The sequence below is a fragment of the Bombina bombina genome, chromosome 4 (assembly GCF_027579735.1).
Source record: "Bombina bombina isolate aBomBom1 chromosome 4, aBomBom1.pri, whole genome shotgun sequence".
Classification (NCBI taxonomy): Eukaryota; Metazoa; Chordata; class Amphibia; order Anura; family Bombinatoridae; genus Bombina; species Bombina bombina.
The window spans coordinates 1,129,754,841-1,129,778,874 of record NC_069502.1 but is presented as its reverse complement, the minus strand read 5'-3'; positions in this window follow the sequence as shown (position 1 = coordinate 1,129,778,874).

Sequence of the window (24,034 nt, the reverse complement as noted above, 5' to 3'; positions counted from 1 at the left end):
AGAAAAAGTGGGTCTTGAGCTTCTTCCTTAAGGCTAGATGTTTTTCTTCTGAGTGGATGTCCACGGGTAGCGCATTCCGTAGCCGGGGTCCTTGGACTGTGAATCTTCATTTACATTTTGATTTGTAGCGGGTCTTGGGTATGTGGAGGAGGTTCTGGTTGGTATCTATTTAAAAGACAGACAGTAAAGTGGTCAAATAGATAGATGATAGATGGATAGATAGATAGACAAACAAGGGCCACAATGGAAGGTCACTGAGAAAATAAAAATATTAAAAGAGGAAAAACTGATTTCAGAATACGAAAGCAAAAAGGGAGGGAGAAAGAGACAAAGCTAAAAGATAGGGGGAGATGGAGCGGATAAAAAATTGATGGGGTAGGAAAAGCTGCAATGGGTGAGGTGTGAAAAGGAGTAAAAAGGGTAGACAATAAAAGATTGAAGAAATTAGCGATATATAGAGGAAATAGGTAGACATAGAAAGACAAGTGGGGGTATGGTAGAGTATTGGGGTAAAAGCTAAGAATGGTCACCCAAATTAACTATAGTTTTGATTTTTGGGTTAGGTAAAATAATATAGTCGCCCAGAACATTTAATCAAAGAATTCCAATTGAGGAAATAACTTACTCTTACATATACTTCTGTTAGAGAAGGCCTGGAGTGAGATAGGTCCATAGAGAAGAAGTAGGTCTATGAGGTCTATTGTCATCTTACCAATTGTCTTGTTGGACAGGTCAACGTCATCCAATAAACCATTTTTGGATTCCAGATTATCACAATCTTTATGTAAAGCTTATTTCAGAATATATGCAGATAGTTTTGCTTTAATATTCGTCTTACAAAAAAAAAAAAACACTTTCATCATCCTGAAGATCCTGCAGTGTCTGGAAAATATTTACATTAGACAGCATTAAAAGCCTTATCTGACATCCAATGCCATATGAGTCAGAAAATTCAAGTTCTCCTTAAGGGACTGTGGATATAGAAATTGACATGCATAAGTCTCCTTGATACCTTAAAGAGACATGAAACCTAAAATTTTCTTTCATGATTCAGATAAAGCATACAATTTTAAACAACTTTACAATTTATTGTCAAACCTGTATCATTCTCTTGGTATCATTTCTTGAAGGAGAAGCAATACTGGGAACTAGCTGAACACATCTAATGACCTAATGACAAGAGGCATATGTGCATTGCTGCTCCTTATCTTACTTAGACATGCTTTTCAATGAATGATGTCAAGAGAATGAAGAAAAGTTAAACTGATTGAGAAACACTAACTTAGACATATTAGCAACCTATAAATTGATAAGTGAGAAGAAGAATTCCAAGCATCCATCCAGTAGAGGAGGATGAATATAGTCACATGGGTAAACACCATTCCAACAAGTGCCTTCATTTCAGACCATCATAATCCCTGTGTGAAAACTGCTCTTGTGATTCATCTGCTTCATTTTCTAAATCATTCCAAGAAAATCTGGTGTTTGAAAAAAATGATACAGCAGAAAATTGTAGTTAAATGCTTAAAGGGACAGTCAACACCAGAATATTTGTTGTTTAAAAAGATAGATAATGCGGTTATTACCCATTCCCCAGTTTGGCATAACCAACAGAGTTATATTAATACACTTTTTACCTCCGTGAAAAACTGTCACTTTTTACCTCCGTGAAAAACTGTCAAAATGCATTCAGATTAGAGGCGGCCTTCAAGGTGCAAGAAATTAGCATATAAACCTCCTAGGTTTAGCTTTCAACTAAGAATACCAAGAGAACAAAGCAAAATTGATGATAAAAGTACATTGGAAAGTTGTTTAAAATTACATGCCCTATTTGAATCATGAAAGTTTTTTTTGGACTTGACTGTCCCTTTAAAAATGAATTAAAACAAACAGGATATTACAGGCTTTTCACATGGATTTTCACAAAAATTTCATAGAAGTAAAATATAGGTTATCAAAGTAAAACACATCAGGTAATTAATTCAATAATGATGATGACTTCCTGTGCTTAGTGTGTTTGAATGAATCTTTTTCAAATAACCACTGATATCTATTCATGTCAAGTGTGCAATTAATACTTACACATCATTGTGAGTCATTTTATAATTATAACTTTTAAATGTCCTAAATCTTCAATGAAATTATGAATGAATATTGAGATTGACCATATTTAATTTTACTACAAATATAGAGCTACGTTACAAGTGAAAGGCAACCAATAGCGCAGGGTGTGTTATCCTTAGCGCAACCTAGCACCAACAGTACTCAGTAGAGCACCATCTGGTAAATGTTAAAAACATGTTTTCCAGGGAATCTTAACATTTTCTAGAGTGCCCTATATTTTTATAACTTATATTTCAAGTGGTGAGTTATTTGTTGCCCACAGGCTGAACACAAAATAGCTCTGGAACATTTAGAGCTTTTGGAGCTTTTGTAATGAGTCAATGCTTGAAAATATGCACAACAAAACACATGTAAAAATATACAAATAAAGAATTTAACTCATTTATATTCATATTATGGGGCCAATTTAGGAAAGTGCGAGCGGACATGATATGATGTAGTGCGGAAACAGGGGATAATTCGGCCCCTAAATGTAAAATCAAAGGGATTTAAAGGGATTTGGTATATTATCAAGTGCTTGAAGTAAGGGTTGAGTTGTAATGGGAGCTTTTAGAGTCAGTAGCGGACCTACTCAACAGAGGGCTCTGGTGCAAAAAAATGTTAGGCCCTCAAAATGTTAAAGATAGATAAATAGATAGATATATAGATAGATAGATAATAGGTAGCTACACCAGCAACCTGCACTGATAAAAGGATTACCTGTATTAGGATTGTAAACATTCTGCACATGTCTATCTATAGACTAGGCTAAACATTGGTGTTTATTAAGAAATGAGCTGAGCATTTGACTGAACACAAACTATCACACATTTCTTGCAAACTAGAAGCCAAGTGTTTCCTTGTCCCAATGTCACTCAGCTAGCAAGCTAGATGACGAGGGCTGAAACATAGGTGATACTGTTGGGTCTAAACACTTTGAGCCAGATTATGAGTAAAGCACAAATTTGCACTTATGCAAGCGCAATCTTTGCACTCCACTCGAAATACTAGTGCACGCAAATGTGCGCTGGTATTATAAGTGAGACGCAATGCAAACGCGATCTTTCGTATGCCTTGCACGGAAGATTTGCACTCATGGGAGCGCACTTCCATAGGCTCCAATGGGAACCTAGCGCAGTGAAGGTGGTAAGTTGTGCAGCGATGGGCAGCAAAGTGTAAATATATATGTATTTGAATATATACATTTATATTTATGTGTTTATATGTGTATATTCACATATTAACACATAAATATATATATATGTATATAAGCATATACATATATATTTATAGGAATGACACATTCCCCATAGACCGCAATGTAAAGTCACTTTTTAGTGCCATTTTTTTTCTGACACCCCACATCCCCTCAATTTAACCCCTTATAGCTGCTTTGTGAAGTTATTATTCAAACAATTAAAGATGCTTATTTTTTTATTTTAATAAAGGCACAGAGATCTGATTGTGCGGAAAAGATTTCTGTAGTCTTGCAATTAACATACCAACTAAGGGCTAGATTACAAGTGACGTACTATTTAGCACTTTCATTTGAGTTCCAGCATTGCTGGAATTAAGTTTTTATACATGGGCGGGTTAAAGTGTGTATTACAAATTGAAAGTTAATTGTTTGTGTGTGAGCGAAACCCGATCATAACCATGTTAACTTCTCCCCATAGGTTTTTATAGAAAGCGTCTGTTTTTTTGAAAGACCAACAGTATCAAACCCAAAGGTAATTATGAATATTTTACATTCCAATGTTCTTCACATAGAAGAAAATGTTCTTTTTATTTTTAAATACAGTGTATATATATATATATATATATATACATTAGTTTATATGTGTTTATATGTGTATATATGTATGTATTTACATATACACATAAATACAAATGTATATACATACAGGTGGCCCTCGTTTTACAACGGATCAATTTACACAGTTTCAGAATAACAACCTTTTTTTTCCAGTCATGTGACTGCTATTGAAAAGCATTGAGAAGCAGTGCATTTATTAAAATAGCCAGTAGGTGGAGCTGTCCGCTTGTGTTGCAGCAAAGCCAAGCAAGCTGAAATTAGTCAGTTTAACCAAACCTGAGCTATCGCAGAAAAATGCAAGTGAAGTCTGTGTTGTGGGATTATTTTATTAGGTTTAAAATGCTGTTTAGCAAATGTTTTTGTTAATTTAACTTAGTTTAATTATATATTCTGTGTTGTGTGATTATTTTATTAGGCTTATAATGCTTTTTAGCATTTAAAGTCTTTATTTCAAAGCTTTACAAATAATGTATTAGGTGTTACTTATGACAATCTTGAGAGGGGCCTGGAACCTATCTCCCTCCCTTCCCATTGACTTACATTATAAACTGAGTTTCAATTTACAACGGTTTCGATTTACAACCATTCCTTCTGGAACCTAACCTTGACGTAAAATGAGGGCTACCTGTATATGTAAACATATACACGATACACATTTTTAGACATGTAAATATATATATATATATATATATATATATATATACATATATTAACCCCTTAACGACCAACGACGTATTAGGTACGTCCTGCAAAAAAATGCAGTTAACGACCAAGGACGTACCCCATACGTTGTTGGTCTTTGAAAGCGGTGGAAATGATCATGATCTCTTCCAGCCGCTTTCATGTTATTGCAGTGATGCCTCGATATTGAGGAATCCTGCAATAACAGTTTCTGGCAGTTCGATGCAGAGAGAGCCACTCTGTGGCCCTCTCTGCATCGGCCATTGATGGCTGTGATCGTTGGTGGGTGGGAGCTCTTCCAGGGAGGCAGGTGGGCGGCCATCAGTGAAGGAGGGGGGTGGGATAGTGTGCAGGTGCGCGTGCGTGCACGGGGGTGGGTGCGTGCGCGCACGCGGGTGGGAACCCTGTACTCTACACTTTGGAACAGCTGCAAGGTGGGAGAGAGGGCTGATAATTTAAAATTGAGGGACCTGGGAGAGGGTGGGGGGTTGGATGGTGAGGGGTGGCAGCTAAACTACAAAAAATATAAAATATTTCTAAATAAAATATTTAAAAAAACAGAAAAAAAAATCACATTTTATTTCAAACTGGGTACTGGCAGGCAGCTGCCAGTACCCAAGATGGCGCAAAATAATGTAGAGGGGGGGGGGGGTTAGGGATCTGTTTGGGGGGATCAGGGAGGTTGGGGGCTAAGGGAGGATCCTACACAGCAGACTTATGTGATAAAAAAAAACAAAAAACTTTTATTTTATTACTGGCAGACTTTCTGCCAGTAATTAAGGTGGCGGGGACAATTGTCGGGTGAGGGAGGGAAGAGAGCTGTTTGGGAGGGATCAGGGGGTGTGATGTGTCAGGTGGGAGGCTGATCTCTACACTAAAGCTAAAATTAACCCTGCAAGCTCCCTACAAGCTACCTAATTAACCCCTTTACTGCCAGACATAATACATGTGTGATGCGCAGCGGCATTTAGCGGCCTTCTAATTACCAAAAAGCAACACCAAAGCCATATATGTCTGCTATTTCTGAACAAGGGGGATCCCAGAGAAGCATTTACAACCATGTGTGCCATAATTGCACAAGCTGTTTGTAAATAATTTCAGTGAGAAACCTAAAATTGTGAAAAATGTAACTTTTCATTTGATCGCAATTGGCGGTGAAATGATGGCATGAAATATACCAAGATGGGCCTAGATCAATACTTGGGGTTGTCTACTACACTACACTAAAGCTAAAATTAACCCTACAAGCTCCCTACATGCTCCCTAATTAACCCCTTCACTGCTGGGCATAATACACGTGTGGTGCGCAGTGGCATTTAGCAGCCTTCTAATTACCAAAAAGCAACGCCAAAGACATATATGTCTGCTATTTCTGAACAAAGGGGATCCCAGAGAAGCATTTACAACAATTAATGCCATAATTGCACAAGTTGTTTGTAAATAATTTCAGTGAGAAACCTAAAGTGTGTGAAAAAATACGTTTTTTTTTATTTGATTGCATTTGGCGGTGAAATGCTGGCATGAAATATACCAAAATGGGCCTAGATCAATACTTTGGGATTTCTTCTAAAACAAAATATATACATCTCATGTCATATTCAGGGATTCCTGAAAGATATCAGTGTCCCAATATAACTAGCACTCATTTTGAAAAAATTGTGGTTTGGAAATAGCAAAGTGCTACTTGTATTTATTGCCCTATAACTTGCAAAAAAAGCAAAGAACAAAATATATACATGTCATGTCATATTCAGGGATTCCTGAAAGATATCAGTGTCCCAATATAACTAGCACTCATTTTGAAAAAAATGTGGTTTGGAAATAGCAAAGTGCTACTTGTATTTATTGCCCTATAACTTGCAAAAAAAGCAAAGAACATGTAAACATTGGGTATTTCTAAACTCAGGACAAAATTTAGAAACTATTTAGCATGGTGTATTTTCGTGGTTGTAGATGTGTAACAGATTTTGGGGGTCAAAGTTAGAAAAAGTGTGTTTTTTCCATGTTTTTCCTCATATTTTGCAAGTTTTTATAGTAAATTTTAAGATATGATGAAAATAATGGTATCTTTAGAAAGTCCATTTAATGGTGAGAAAAACAGTATATAAAATGTGTGGGTACAGTAAATGAGTAAGAGAAAAATTACAGCTAAACACAAACACCGCAAAAATGTAAAAATAGCCTTGGTCCCAAACGGATAGAAAATGGAAAAGTGCTGTGGTCACTAAGGGGTTAATATTTAAATCAATAGAAAGTTAATATATGAGTGTAACACTTTATTTTATTGCATCTTGATATGTTTGGTGCACATTTTTTTAACCCTTACACTTACGCAAGGTCTTTACTCAAGCTAACCCAATGAGCTTGAGCGCACCTATTTACTTTCAACTTATAATACATGACCTTATTGCGACCCACGCTATAACTTTAGCACACCACTTGTAATCTAGCCTACAATGTTAAACAGGAATTTTGATAAATCACAATAGATTCAATTATAGGAACTGTATGATCTATTTTTATTGAAAAGGGAACAGTTCATCAACTGCATCACTAAGTGCTAGCGCTGCAGAATCTGTTGGCGCTCTACAAATAACCAATAATAATAATAATAAGTGTCCTGCCATATGCCTTCCCTTGTTATCAGATTTCTTAATTTAAAGCTGCTTTCCTGTGAAAATCCTGCCTTTCTTTTCCCCTGTTATAATTGCCCCAATAACTAATAAAAATCTGCTTTGTGGTATGTGCTTGGCATGGATGTTTGACTGGGTATCAGGCACGAGGTCTTTGTTGGAGTTATGTATTTGCCAATTGTTGCATCTGAATCTTCTGCGCTTTATATAAAAATAGTAGAATAATGACATAGGGCCAAATTAACGCACCCGCATGAGCATTAATTACACTAGAAGTAAGATTTTTGTGCTTGTCGGGTTGTGCTCGTAATATGAGTTAAACTGTTTTTGTTAACGGCAAAGCGCTCTTATGCTCTTATATATAGGTTTATATAGGTATACATATGTATTTATGTGTTTATATGTGTATATATGTCTGTAAATACATACATACACATACATATGTGTATATAATTACATATATACACATACTGTATATAGTCATACATATGAATATACTGTACATATCCATCTTTAGAGATGTATTTGTATGTGTCTCAATGTTAAAGGGACATTCCAGTCAAAATATAATTGCACATAGATTTATTGCATTTTTGAATAGAAACAAATTTTCAGTATACATGTATTGGCAAAAAATGCTTCTAGTAAGAGTTATCACTGTTTTAGTGTTAACATTTTTCTCTGCATGTGCATGTGAAACATAGCTAGATGTTTTAATTGCACCCACATTTGAAATAATGCAGCTGCTTAGATAATCAGTGGGACTTGTATCATGTCAGCAATTAACACATTGAGTCATTACCAGATGGGTCAAGCACCTTAGGCTCTCCGAACAAGTGTTGTAGAGGGTTAAAATAAGATAACAGTTCTGAAAAGAGCTACAGACACAGCAGGAAAAGCAACCGCATGATTAATAGTAACCATCTACTGTAGTTGTAGCCAGCAGTTTAATGTTCCTTTAGACATATATACAAAATAAAAATATTATTGATTTAAGAGATATATTATAAATAATGATATATTTGTGAAAATGAAAAACCAAAAAAGTACAAATGTGTTCTGGATATCATAAAAGCAGCATCTTTATTATGTCTGTTAAAAACCACAAGTACAGAGTAAAAGCGAGTATACAGCCTGACTGGTTTCAGTCCGCAACCGTACCCATAGACCCTACAGACTAGTGTCTAACAATTTAAAGAACTACGAAACACAGTAGAATTGAACAACTGACAAATACACAATACAAAGATAATCCAATAGCACTTACTTTAAAGGGACACTGAACCCAAATGTTTAATTTTGTCATTCAGATAGAGCATGCAATTTTAAGCAACTTTATAATTTACTCCTATTATCAATTTTTCTTCATTCTCTTTCTATCTTTATTTGAAAAAGAAGGCATCTAAACTATTTTTTGGTTTAGACTCTGGACAGCACTTGTTTATTGGTCGGTTAAAATAATCCACCAATCAGCAAGAACAACCCAGGTTGTTCACCAAAAATGGGCCGGCATCTAAACTTACATTCTTGCTTTTCAAATAAAGATACCAAGAGAATGAAGACAATTTGATAATAGGAGTAAATTAGAAAGTTGCTTAAAATTGCATGCTCTATCTGAATCACAAAATAAAAATGTTGGGTTCAGTTTCCCTTTAAATTTGAAATGAGCAATATTTTCTGGCACATTTCAAAATTAATACAATTTTCCCTTCCCCTGTACCATGTGACAGCCATCAGCCAATCAGAAAATGCATATAGATACAGTATATACTGTTCTCAGTAGGCGATAGAGGCCTCAGAAAGTGTGCATATAAAAAGAATGTGATAATGTGATAAAGGAAGTTTTTTTTTTTTTTTATAAATGCGTGCTTTATCGGAATGATAGTGGCCCCTGCCAAAAAGAGACAGACAATTAAATAGTTCAAGACTTATACAAATAACATAAAACAGCAGAGTAATATTTTACACTAATATATAAGATAAAAGAGATACATTTAGTGAATTTGGAATATTGCTTTGTATACGTGGCTTTTAAATAAGTGCCCTGGTATAGCACAAATATGCAGAATATGGGAGCCACGCAGAATTTTCTCTGCCCTACCAGCTTAAAACTTTACCACTGGCACAGTTTTTCGCTGAATAACCTCCAACAAGAAGATGAATTTGTGCAATTTAATGCTTGTGAAAATAAAAATGGAGATTGGTTACCCCAAGTTGTCAGTTTTTACTTACAATGTATCTATTATTGCTAGCAATATGCACTTAAACTTGGTTATCTCAAGATTGTTATCTATCTATATGCTTGAATTAGCTACATTCAAGACAATACACATGCAACTCTTCAATGTAATTTTCAAGGTAATTGGAACCATCTGTTCCAATATTCTGCTATGCATCTGGTTTAGTGAAATAAACTTGATATCCAGCAGTGGTACTGAGATTTTGTTACAATATTACCAGAATTGGTAAGAGTTTCCACTGTGCCCCCCGCCCATCACAAATTTGTGTTACAAGATGCTGATACTGCAGGGCACATTGAATTTAAATGCAATTTACTATACCAAGTATATGTTAATTAGGTGATTGCAACTTCTATATCATATTGCATTTTTAGGATGGAAATACATGTTTATATTCATACTTTTTATTCCTGTTTTATTAACAAACACTTCATTTTTTTCTGTTAGTGCCTCACTTTAAATGGAGAATAGATTCATGTTGATTAGTTTAATGATAAAACTACAAAATTCGTAAAAAAGTTAAAGTTTAAATCTATAACACGTCTTCAGATACTCATCTGATAAGGCCTTTATTCTGCTATTTGTTTCATCTCCCATCATACCCTCTCTCCGCACTTGCAAGAATTCTCCTTCCCACAATACAGGGTTTACAGTCTTTAGAAAATGAAAGGATTTGCATTAACAAATATGCAGCTAGATTACGAGTTTTGCGTTATGAGTCAAATAGCATAGTTATGGCCATAACGCTTCTTTTCCCCTAACGCTGCCATTACAAGTCTTGTCGGTATAGGTGTCCCGCAAACATTTTACCCAGTCACGCAACGTCAGTACCGCACTTTTTTCAATGGGACTCCCATAGCACCGGTATTACGAGTGTGCCTGGGAGACCAAAAAGTGAGCAGTACACCCTATACTGACAAGATCCATGCCGCCATACCGCGATCTAAAGTCAGTAGTTATGAGTTTTACGTTACAAATTTGTAACATAAAACTCAGAACTAAAGTGTTAAAAAGTTCACTAACACCTATAAACTACCTATTAACCCCTAAACGGAGGCCCTCCCGCATCATAAACACTATAATAAATATATTAACCCCTAATCTGCCGCTCCAGACATTGCCGCCACTATTAAAATGTATTAACCCCTATTCTGCCACTCCCGGACATCGTCGCCCCTATAATAAACCTATTAACCACTAAACTGCCGCCCTACCGCATCACAAACACCATTTAAATATTATTAACCCCTTTATAAATAAATAATAATAATAATAACCCCTAATCTGCCGTCCGTCCATACAGCCGCTATAATAAACCTATTAACCCCTAAACCGTAAGCCCCCACAACAAAATATACTTAAATAAACTATTAACCCTTAAACTGAAAGCCCCCCACAATGAAATATACTAAAATAAGCTATTAACCCCTAAACCTAACGACCCCCTAACTTTATATTAAAATTACAATTTCCCTATCTTAAATTAAATTAAAACTTACCTGAAAAATTAAATAAATTAATTTTAAACAAACAAGTAAACTAAAATAATTATTAAACTACAATTAAACTAACTACCAATTAAATTAAACTAAACTACACATTAAAAAATCCTAACCCTACTCTAAAAATCACAAAAAGTATCTAATTACAAAAAAATAAAATAACTAAATTACAAAAAACAAACACTAAATTTCGAAAAACAAGAAACACATTATCAAATATAAAAAAGAATTACACCTAATCTAATAGCCCTATCAAAATAAAAAAGTCCCCCAAAATAAAAACCCTAGCCTACAATAAACTAAAAAAGGGCCTTTTGTGGGGCATTGCCCCAAAGAAATCAGCTCTTTTACCTGTAAAAAAAATACAAACACCCCCCATCAGTAAAACCCACCACCCCAACAACCTAACCCCCCCCAAATAAAATAACTATCTAAAAAAACTAAGCTCCCCATTGCCCTGAAAAGGGCATTTGTATGGGCATTGCCCTTAAAGGGGCATTTAGCTATTTTACATGCCCAGACCCTAAACTAAAAATAAAACCCACCCAAAAAACCCTTAAATAAACCTAACACTAACCACCTATGATCCACTTACAGTTCTTGAAGTCCCGCTTGAAGGAAACATCTAGCCGGCAAAGTCCTCATCCAGGCCGCAAGAAGTCTCCATCCAGACGACATCTTCAATAATTATGTATTTTAGTTTTTTAATTTTTCGTAATTTTAGTGTTTATTTTTTTTGTACTTTTAGGTTTTAGTGTAAGGCAGGCTAGGTTTTATTTCACAGGTAAGTAATTTATTTTAGCTAGGTAGTTAGTAAATAGTTAATAAATATTTACTAACTAGTCTACCTAGTTAAAATAAATACAAACTTACCTGTGAAATAAAAATAAAACCTAAGCTAGATACAATATAACTATTAGTTATAATTTTGCTAGCTTAGGTTTTATTTCACAGGTAAGTATTTAGTTTTAAATAGGTATTATTTAGTTAATAATTAACTTTAGTTTAGCTGTATTTTAATTATGTTAAAGTTAGGGGGGGTTAGGGTTAGGTTTAGGGGTTAATATAGTTTAATTTAGCTTGTTGCGATGTGGGGGTTGGCGGTTTAGGGGTTGATAGGTTTATTTAGTTAATAATTGTAAATTTAATTTAGCTATATTTTTATTATGTTAAAGTTAGCGGGTGTTAGGGTTAGGCTTAGGGTTACGTTAGGGTTAGGGTTACGTTAGGGTTATGTTTAGGGGTTAATAACTTTAGTATAGTGACGGCGACATCGGGATCAGCAGATTATGGGTTAATAGCTTTATGTAGGTGACTGCGATGTTAGGAACAGCAGATTAGGGGTTAATAACTATATGTAGGTGGCGGCGATATCGGGGGCAGCAGATTAGTCGTATTTAGACTCAGGGTTTATGTTAAGGTGTTAGGTTTAAACATTATTTTCTTTTTCCTCATAGACATCAATGGGGCTGCGTTACAGAGCTTTTGTTTCCGCGATCGCAGGTGTTAGGCTTTTTTTCTGCTGGCTCTCCCCATGTATGTCTATGGGGAAATTGTGCACGAGCACGTCAAAGCAGCGCTTGATTACGGTGTGGTATAGAGCTCAACGCAACCATATCGCCTGCACAAGCCTGTTTTTTAAAACTTGTAATAGCAGCGCTATAGGGAGGTAAAATAACGCCGCTTTTGTGGGGCCGTTAAAATCCCTATAGCGCTCAAAACTCGTAATCTAGCTAACGGTCACAGAGTTTCCAAGATGGTCAATACAGTGCTTTCTACAGAAAAAAGCTATAATTGCACAAGAAGGGTGTGCACGTGCATACTCTCAGGCATGGACTAACCAAATTCACAGAGAAGCATCTGCTCGGTCAGCTCAGACTCTATTGATTACAAACGACCAGAAAGTGGGCTATTGAAATTAGCACAGTAAGGTTTAGTTATGCCCCTGGACATCAGTTCCAGCCTTTAATCCCCCATTGGTTGCTAGTTTAGATCCTGTCTTTGGCCACATGTTTATTCTTTGATTTTTCAATACAGCCTACACATTTTGCCTGTTTTCTGATTATTTCTATTCTTTTGCTTGCATGACCTATTTCATATTTACTGTTATAGGTTTATGAATTGTTTTGCTTTATTTAATACTAGTCGATAAGCCTGCTCAGAGGGTAGTCTAATTATTTTTTAAACTACAGATGTAGAAAGAACCTATTTTGTAACTCTTCTTTTATATAAATATTTAAGCTACAGGTGTAGCAATGCTATAATTTTAATGGACTACTATCTTAAATATATTATTAACCCCTAAACCGCAAAACCTCCACATCGCATTAAACCTAATTACCCTATTAACCCCTAAACCGCAAAACCCCCACATCACAATAAACCTAATTTCTCTATTAACCCCTAAACCGCAAACCCCCCGCATCGCAATACACCAAATTACTCTATTAACCCCTAAACTGCAATACCCCCACATCTCAATAATCCTAATTACCCTATTAACCCCTAAACCACAAAACCCCCAAATCGCAATAAACCTTATTACCCTTTTAACCCCTAAACCGCAAACCCCCCACATTGCAATGCACCTAATTACCCTATTTACCCCAAAACCGCAAACTCCCCACATTGCAATAAACCTAATTACCCTATTAACCCCTAAACCGCAAAACCCCTACATCGCAATAAACCTATTTACTCTATTAATCCCTAAACCGCAAAACCCCTACATCACAAAAAACCTATTTAACTTATTAACCCTTTAAACTGCCAAAACTCACAATGCAAATAACTATTTAAATAACTAAGTACACTAACCTAACACCCTCTAACCTAACACCCCCTGTGACGAACCAAGGTTATCCAACCCTGCGCCAGTCACTTATTTGGCACAGAAAGGGTTTTCAGCCCCCCTCTCTGCCACCAATAGGTCACAATCTAGCCACACCAGGCAAGCTTGTGATTCAGTTTAGTGGGTGCAAGAGTTAACCACACTCCCTTAATCTGTACTAGACGTAAGAGAAATGCCCAAAACTCCCTTTTAATGCCACCCACAATAAACTATCAATCCTATAGCTCTAATACTGCCACCACATAAAATTTATTAAAGGGAAAATCCTAAGGAAAAACCCAGACTTTACACATTAACTCTAGAAATACAATTTAGCAGAAAATAACCTAAATTATACAGTTCTAATATTCCAGTCTCTTTCAGTAACGTGGTTCAATTATTAGACAAAGGCCAAACTTAATAAAGGAATTATTTATTATGCCAAAAATATTATGCACAATGCATTATTAATAAAAAGTTGTTACAAATAAAATTACACACGCAAACAGTATTTTAAAATAAAAGGAGAAAAACAGAATTGAATACTTTCCTAGTCTTCAAGATATGCGCCAGGGGCTGGCATGAAAAAGACGGCTCCTTACTTCTGTACAGCAGCTTCCCTTGTAAGAATGACAATCTTATTGTTAAAAAAATAAGATTCTTAAACCCTACTTTTCAGAGATCAGGTTGCTTAGCCACACCCTCCTGGGCGGGCTAAGAAACCCCCCTGTCTTTATGACCTCCAATAGACTAATTTCTTTCCTGAAATTATACAATCCAGTATAATTTCTGCTAGGTAAGAAATTTCTATATTTACATATCTAGAACCTTTTAGTTTTATTGGGAGAATCGGTTTGATATCAAATATGCCATAGGTTGTCATATTTACCTTCCTTTAAGGGTATAGCAGTTTTAACACACATATATACATAACCCATGTCCCTTTATTGACCTCCTCAGGAGATGTGCTGGGGGGGCCCTGTTCTACATCATGCCCTGCTGCTGACAGCTTAGGCCATAAAAGTCTGTCCTGTTTACACTGCCAAGCATTTATGATGCTCCTGGCACGTCAAAGAAGACACAAACACAATTCTTCTTGAAAAACAAATAACTGTTTTGAGTCCAAGCTACACAAAGTTAACTCCTTAGCAGCTGAATCCTTAGATATTCGTGACACCCCCTAACCTAACACCCCCTAACCTAACAACCCCTAACCTAACAACCCTTAACCTAACACCCCATTAAATAAACCCAAATGACCTAAACTAATACATTCTAAAGTTACAAAAAATAAAAAAAAATAAGTTTACAAAAAATAAAAAAAGGCTAACATTACAGAAAATAAAAAAAATCTAATTACGAAATTTAACAAAATTAAACCTAATCCCTCTGAAAATAAAAAAGACTCCCCCAAAATAAAAACACCCCCTACTCTAAGAATAAACTACCAGTAGCCCTTAAAAGGGCTTTTTGCAGGGCACTGCCCCAAGATAATTGGCCATTTTACAAAAAATATACAAAGTCCCACCTAACATTAAACCCCCCCACCCCCCAAAATAAAAGAACCTAACACAAAAAAATCTAAACTACCCATTGCCCTGAAAAGAGCATTTGTTTTTGCATTGCCCTTAAAAGGGCATTTAGCTCTTTTATTGCCTATCCCTAATCAAAATATAACAAACCCCCCCAAAAAACCTTAAAAAATACTAAATCTAACCCCCAGGTTCCTGAAGTCCAGCAGAGAAAGTCCTGTTTCAGGCGGTGAAGTCTTCTTCCAAGCGCAATCTCTTCTTCTTCCAGGAACATCCTGCGTGGAGCGGTGCTAAAGACTGAAGACTGCGGAGCTGAAGACTGGCGACCCTGGAACTGCAGACCGGCGACCGCGGAGCCATGGAGCACGGAGGATCATCTTCGTAGGATCTCCGACCTACACTGAATAGTGAATTCAAGGTACGCGATTAAAGATGGCGTCCCTTGAATTCCTATTGGCTGATTTGATTCTTCCAATTCAAATCATCCAATAGGATGAGAGCTACTCAAATCCTATTTGCTGTTCAAATCAGCCAATAGGATGAGAGCAAGTGAAATTTTATTGGCTATTCAAATCAGCCAATAGAATTTCACTTGCTCTAATCCTATTGGCTGTTTATATCAGTAGGTCTAATCCTATTGGCTGATTTGAATTTGAAGAATCAAATCAGCCAGTTCACGGGACGCCATCTTTAATCACGTACCTTGAATTCACTATTCAGTGTAGGTCGGAGATCCTACGAAGATGATCCTCCGCGCTCCATGGCTCCGCGGTCGCCGGTCTGCAGTTCCATGGCTCTGCGGTCATCAGTCTTCAGTCTTCAGCTCCGCTCCATGCAGGATGTTTCTGGAAGAAGAAGAGGTCGCGCTTGAAAGAAGACTTCACTGCGTGGAGCAGGACCTTCTCCACCGGACTTCAGGAACGGTGGGTAGCAACCTGGGGATTAGACTTAGGTTTTTTTAAGGTTTTTTGGGGGGGTTTTGTTTTATTTAGATTAAGGATGGGCAGTAAAAGAGCTAAATGCCCTTTTTCAGGGCAATGGGTAGTTTAGTTTTTTAGTGTTAGGTTCTTTTATTTTGGGGGGTGGGGGGTTTACTGTTAGGTGGGACTTTGTGTATTTTGGTAAGAGAGCTGATTATCTTGGGGCAATGCCCTGCAAAAAGCCCTTCTAAGGGCTACTGGTAGTTTATTCTTAGAGTAGGGGGCATTTTTATTTTGGGGGGCTTTTTTATTCTCATAGGGATTAGGTTTAATTTTGTTAGAATGTATTAGTTTAGGTAATTTTGGTTAATTTAAGGGGGTGTTAGGTTAGGGGGTGTTAGGTTAGGGTACTTAGTTATTTAAATAGTTATTTGCGTTGTGGGTTTTGGCGGTGTAAAGGGTTAATAAGTTAATTAGGTTTATTGCGATATGGGAGTTTTGCGATTTAGGGGTTAAGAGGGTAAATAGGTTTATTGCGATGTAGGGGTTTTGCGGTTTAGGGGTAAATAGGATAATTATGTGTATTCCGATGTGGGTGGTTGACGGTTAAGTGATTACGGGGTTAATTACTATTATTTAGCAATGTGGGGGTTTGCGGTGTATGGGTTAATACTTCATGTAGGAGGTTTTTTTTTGTTATATTACGTGCGGGCAGTGTTTTTTTTGTTTTTAATACTTGATGCGGGTGGTTAGTTTTTTTTTGTTTTAATACTTGATGTGGGCGGTTAGTTGTTGCTTTTGTAATGCTCCGTTTGCCTTCGCTGCATCCACCGGGATGCAACTTACACTGCATCCCAGTGGATTCCGAAAAAGGCAGGGTGGTGAAAGAATCCACCTTCGCTGCATCCAGGTGAATTCTTTTGTCCTCGCGCTGCCAACATTCCATTGCGGATGCGTGGACAACTTCCGACGGCGACGGACATTACAAATGCAAATATAGTATAGATAGACCTTTTTAACTGATTTTTGCTTCCTACTAGCTCCCGACTGAGATGAGTTCCCACTGCATTTCTGTGATCTCATGAGTTTTTGCCATAATCTCACAATGATTTTGTGAGGATTTTATCATAAACTACCTTAAACCAAGAAGGGAAATAATGGGAACATCTCTGTGATATTTCTATCATTTTTACATATATGCACCACCACTTTGAAATCATGCAGCATAAGGGTAACATGCCCCTTTAAGTAGAAATGCAAATTTAGCTTGTAATACTTTACCTTTTTAATTAGCTGTTCAATAAAATTACTAATAATTGACAATACTTGCGTTAAAATTAGCACACAATTTAAGAGACTATGCAATTTAAATTGTATTATTAAAAATGCTTAGTATCCTTTGTTAAAAAGCATACCTAGGTAGACTCAGAAGCAGCAGTGCATTGCTGGGAACTAGCTGGTGCTTGGTGGCTGCACACATATGGCTCTTGGCATTGGCTCACCAGAAAGGTTCAGTTAGCTCCCAGTAGTGCATTGTTGGTCTGGAGCTGACTTTAACTATGTGTTTAACCAATTTTACTTAGTTATATACAAGCAATAATGAAATAATAAATACCATAACAAATTAGAGCATTTTCCTTTTTGTACATGTATGTCCCTTTAATCTACATGAATGACTATTTTGGAAATGCATTGAATTCAACATCGAGGTTTCAGTTTGTTTTACTTATTTGCCCTTAGTTGCAATGAATAATTCTATTGTTTTTTTCTATATTAATTTGTCTTCACTGTTTGTGTAAAAAAATAAGTAACAGGAATTGTTGAATTCTTTAAAGCAATCTAACTGATCGTTATGCAAAACATTAACATTCAACTCTAGTATCTTACAAGATGTCTTTTATTAATTTAGTAGACTTTGAATCTTTGTACAAGGTGCTTAAGTATCAGATGGGAATTAGAAGATGAAAATATAGAGAAAAAAATAATGGCCTACATTCTGTGTTTTTGAGACATTTTCAATCTGTTTAAAGATTGAGATTTAAAGGGACGAATTGGGAATCAATATTACCATAAAATATGCAAACCAAACACTGGTAATTGTGACAAGCACATGAAAGGGGAACACATTTTCTTAATTTTCTGAAGCAAACAAGTCAATTTAATCTGGACAGATTTTTTTTTTTTCTCTTGCTCTGGTTTATAGAGCAGCAATCTTTCTACATCATACTCATCTACTAATCCCCTTAAGATCATTAAAAGTACTAAATTAAAAACCATTTAGCTATCCAAATTCTTTATATTTTCCTGTTTTGATAAATACATTTAATAAAGGAAATATTTGTAAAACTGTATAAAACTTTAAAATGTATTATTATTATTTTAGGGTGTGCAGAATCACAGTTGACACATATTAAATAATTTTATAGTGCATATATACTTATTTTAATAAATATTTATATAATTTAAAAATTCATATATACTTATTTCTTTAAATATTTTAATAATGTTAAAATGCATATATACTTATTTTTTCCTAAATTTTGATAATTTAAAAATGCATATATACTTGCTTCAATAAATATTTAAATAATTAAAAAATTGATATATACTAATTTCTTTAAATATTGGATTAATTTAACTATGCATACATATTTCTTTTAGTTTGCAGTTCAATGTGAACTAGAACAATTAATTGAGTAATTTTAATTGTTTCTCTGTCATACTTTATCTCACAAAGAGGATGAAGCAGTTTTTAGAATATTTAGTACTCTTTGCAATTAAAAATGAGTTTCAGTGTTTTTAATCTTTGCTTTGTCAACTCTCCTATGTTCTTTTATTTTCAGAAACCCAAACTTTTCGATTGATACTTTTTTAACCAAAATCCAGGTCTGGGTTTCTTATTAGGCATAATAGTTAAAGGGACCCTCAAGTCAAAATTAACCTTTCATGATTCAGATAGAGCATGCAATTTTAAATAACTTTGCAATTTACTTCCATTAACAAAATGTGCACAGCTTTTTTATATTTAAACATTTTGAGTCACCAGCATATCGCTCTCTGTATTCAGCTAGGTCTGTTGGACCTGATCCGCACTGTCGGATCAGGTCCGACAGACCTTTAACCTCTTAAGGACATTTGACGGAATTTTTCCGTCATAAAACAATTGAGCGAACTGAAAGCTGTGTCCTTAAAGGGTTAATAAATAGGCCTCTCAATGTAAACAGTAAAACTCATATTTAAGGCTCTAAGGGATCTATGAAAGCAAAGTTTAAATTGTAAAGATGTCAAAATTCAAATGGTTGCTTGTATTTCTGAGTCTAAAAGTCTTTGAGTGTATAAGTTTACTCACAATTAGTATTGCAATTAGTTGTGCATATTATGCCAGTAGTTTGCAATTAAGTCTTGTTGAATGTAGGATGTTTGTTTAAAAATGTACATTGTACTTTTTAAACTGAAGGAAAAAGAAATGTTTGCAAAACTAGAAACAAATGTAAAACAAACTACTCAGAAAACAATGTAATGTGATTTGTATTTGCTTTAACAAATTTGTTGCTGTTAGAACAGGGTACACCGTTTAGCATCCACTCTCCCCTGCTAGAATCTTCATTCTATTGAGCTTCATTTCTTTCTATGAAGGCAAAGTTGCAGCTTTCAGGGAATTCCTGGTTCGGCCCTTTTTGTTAGATAATTACATGATGTCTGCCCTTTTGAAGGTCAACGTGATACTTCTCGCCATCCGTTATCTTTTGTGCCACCTCTTGTATAGAATAACGTATAATATTTTAGTACAAGAAGATGGTTAAATATTTTAACCAAGGCATCTGCTCTTGATTTGCAAACACTTGTAAATTGTGCTAACAAAATGACTGATAAATTATTTAAAAATAAATTATTTTGTGTACATATCTTTTGCAGTTTAGTGATTACTTGCTGATAAATGGTAATGCTATGCAAATTTATATATAATACACCTTTTATTTCCCTTTAGCCAAATTACTTAAAAAGTCTTCAGACATTAGAGAATGGAACCATTTAAATAGTAGTGCTCCAGGTGCAAAATATACACTATTCCCTGAAAGTCTGACCTTTTGTCCCATCTGTCTCTCTCCTCTATCACATTTATTCTCACACTGTCTCATCTCTCTACTGCTTTCTCTCCATCACCCATTCACATTCTCTCCTTCTCTCTCATCCATATCAATCTGTTTTGTCTCGTTATCATTATTGCCTCTGTTCTTTTTCTTCTTCTTATGTGTTTTCCTCTTACTTCCCTTTCCCCTTAACTCCCTTTCTCTTCTGTTCTCTTTCCTTTCTCTCCCCCTCCCTATCTTTCCTTCTCCCTTCTCTCTTTACTCTCTCCTTTTCTTTCCCCTCTCTTTCTCGGTCCTCTCCTTCTCTCTATATCCCCTTCTTTCTTTCTTTCTTTCTTTCTTTCTTTCTTTCTTTCTTTCTTTCTTTCTTTCTTTCTTTCTTTCTTTCTTTCTTTCTTTCTTTCTTTCTTTCTTTCTTTCTTTCTTTCTTTCTTTCTTTCTTTCTTCATCTCTTGTCCCTTTCTCTCTAATTACTATCTCATCATCTTACTCTCCCTCCCTCAGTCTCCTCTCTCCTATCTCTCCCATCTGTCCATCCTCTAACCTATCTTTTCTTCTTCTCTCCCATCTGTTTCCCCCGCTTCTTTCTACCTTTTTAATTTCTTTTCTCCAGTATCTCTTCAAACTTTCATTTTTCTTTCTCTCTCTGTTTTGTCTTTGTTACCATCTCTCTTCTCTTCCCTTTTCTCCTCTCTCTCTCCCCCTCTCTTCCTCTCACTATCCTTCCCTTTAATTAATTTCCCTTCTGCTCTCTTTAGCCCACTCCTTCTTTGTATCTTTTTATTATGCTTTCTCCCTGTGAAGGGAAGTAAGAGAGTGATGACACTACTTCTTTTCTCTCTTACTTTCCTTTCCCTATCTTTCTCTACCTCTCCTTTTCTATCTCGCTCTACCGCTCCCTCCATATCTCTCGCCTCTCACTAATTTCCCTCCTCTCCCATCTATCCCTCTTTCCCTCCTCTCAACTATCTTTTTCTCATCTCTCCCGCCTCCCCTCAAATGAGACCCCATAGGTTGTAGTCTCCCGCAGTCAAAATTACAAAACTAATTAGAGTATTGAATTTTTGCATTAGAATATCCCTTTAACACTGCACTATTTTACAACAGTAATTTGATATGATACAATATGCTAAAGTAACCCCAGATGTATGTTTTGTGTACTGTACACTTTAAGTCTCTGAATTTTTAGCTAATAACCCCCTGCTAAAACACAAAAGCATCATATACCTGGAATGCAGAAATAATAAAAACAAACAAACAAACTGTAACTGCATTTATAAGAAAGTGAAGCTTGAAACCCCCCTCTTTCTTGAAAAGAATGGAGGGGGGATTACTGAAACAGAGGAGGAGCAGCCAGGGCCGGACTCCATTTCACAGTGGGAAAATAATTATCCATAGTTTGATCTGGAGAAGATACTTAAAACGGTGTGTCACTCTGTCTCACAGTGTAACTTTACTAGACAATAGATACCATTTAACAAACAGAGGCTACTAAAATTGTACCACTTCCTTAAGTTATAGCTGGTCAGTCTCAGCTGCTGTGGCCCACTGGGAAATCTCCTGGTATTCCGGTAGGCCAATCCGGCCTTGGGAGCAGCTCTTTGGTTTCCTAGAAAGGGGTGATTAAAATGGTGGTTATATTGGTGTGGCAGTGGAATTAAAGGTCTTTTTCAATGGAAATATCGAGAGAAGTTTTCTCTCCCTGTCTTCGTTCCTTTCTTTGTTAATTTTTGTTGGTGGGATTGAGTGAGTGATTGTGATTTGTTGCAGTGGTCCTGTTTTTCTCTCTCCTTCTTGCGCAACCAAGTTGTCAATTTCAAATATGGTATTGCAGTATTAGAGTATAGAGGCTGGTGTGAATTGGGGTCAAAGCAGTAGTCGATGACTGCCTCGGTCACGTGGACAAATCTTTAACTCTGATTCATATTGTTGTGCTTAATAAATTTGCTTTAATGAATCTGAACACCATTTGTCAAGGACCACCATACACAGTAGAATTGCATAATTAATAAATACATAATCAAATGAGTTGTAGATTGTTTTCTGAGAAATGTCAAAGTTAGTTACATTTTCTTTCCTAGTGCATCATGTGACAGCCATCAGCCATTGACAAAATGCAAATACATATATCCTGTGAATTTTTCACATGCTCAGTAGGAACTGGTGCCTCAGAAAGTGTGCATATAAAATAGTGTGCACATTTAGATAATGGAAGTGAATTGGAAAGTTGTTTAAAATGGTGTGCTCTATCTGAATCATGAAAGTTTAATTTTGACTTGACTGTCCCTTTAAGTATATAACAATAACACTTTCCTAAATGCAATATTTGCTATGTATGTAAGCACAGTACATTCCTATACAGATTCAAATTTTAGTGCTTTATACAATTTTCCATTTCATAACTGCAAACTACAGTAATCTGACTGATATTTCAATAATACGTTCTACTAAAAATAACCATGTAAAACAATTGTTTAAGCAACATATAACTTCTCAGGAATAAGTCCACAGATAGAAATAACCATATTTACATAGCTGTGTTACTACGGAAACTAGAACGGCAATTAATTTTCTCTGTTTTCTCTAGCACTGGCAAAAATGATCACTATTTACAATTGCTTCAAGCTGGCATATTTGAAATATAGCTTAGAAAATACAGAAGCCCGCTGCCCCTAAATTATTTACAAATGCCGGCTAATACAAAAGGATTTTGTGCAGTTAGGATATCTGCAAATTATTTATGAATGATTGTGATATGCAACAATTCTCAAGCCAGAGCTTTTAATTGGAAGTTGAAGCCATGAACTCTGCTTTCAGTCATGTATAACAATTATATTGTCCTTTAGTTCTCTCTTCTCTGGTCAAATAGTAACATTATCCACAAAAACCATGTTACATTTGAACAAGTCATTTTTAATGAAATCTAGATTAGCATGCCTGTAATCTATATTAATGAAAAGACAAGTGTGACATTGGCTTTAACAAAAATTAAAATATGTAACAAAATGATTGCAAGTTACATTTTATACTGAAATTATGTGAATTCATATGTTTTTCTTGACTCTTACGAATAAATCATACATATGATGCTTAAAATAAAAGATATTCCTCTAGAGGGCGCTATTGGGGTTATATTCTTGATTATGTCTTATACAGAATACAGAACAAACTTTAATAACAATAAAAACTATAGAGATAGTTTGGGGTAAAATCATACTGAGTCTTTTATATGTCTAATTATAAAAACAAACAACAACAAAAAATAACATTCATTTGAAAGTAAAGACGCATCAATGAACCTGTTTTGTGTACAGGGAAGATGTCTTACTCTAAATGTGAAGGAGAAATTATTATGCTGTTTATAGATTTTATAAGTCTATGGCATAAATACGTGTTATACAGGTAATAAAAAATGTTATACAAATACAGGAATTGTTAGCACCATTAACGGCCATTATAGTGATAAAATGAAATGCTCTAGTTTGTTAGAACATTTCATTTTATCACTAGCGACAACCTGTACTGAAAGTGACACGAAAATGTGAGTGTGAATTAGAAACAAACATTTATAGAAAGTGAATGCTACACAAAACATCTAGATGTTGGGGTCCTCATTACTCTTTTCCTGAAGATTAGCTGTACAGGATATCATGTACTTAATACATATACATACTGTATGTAAATGT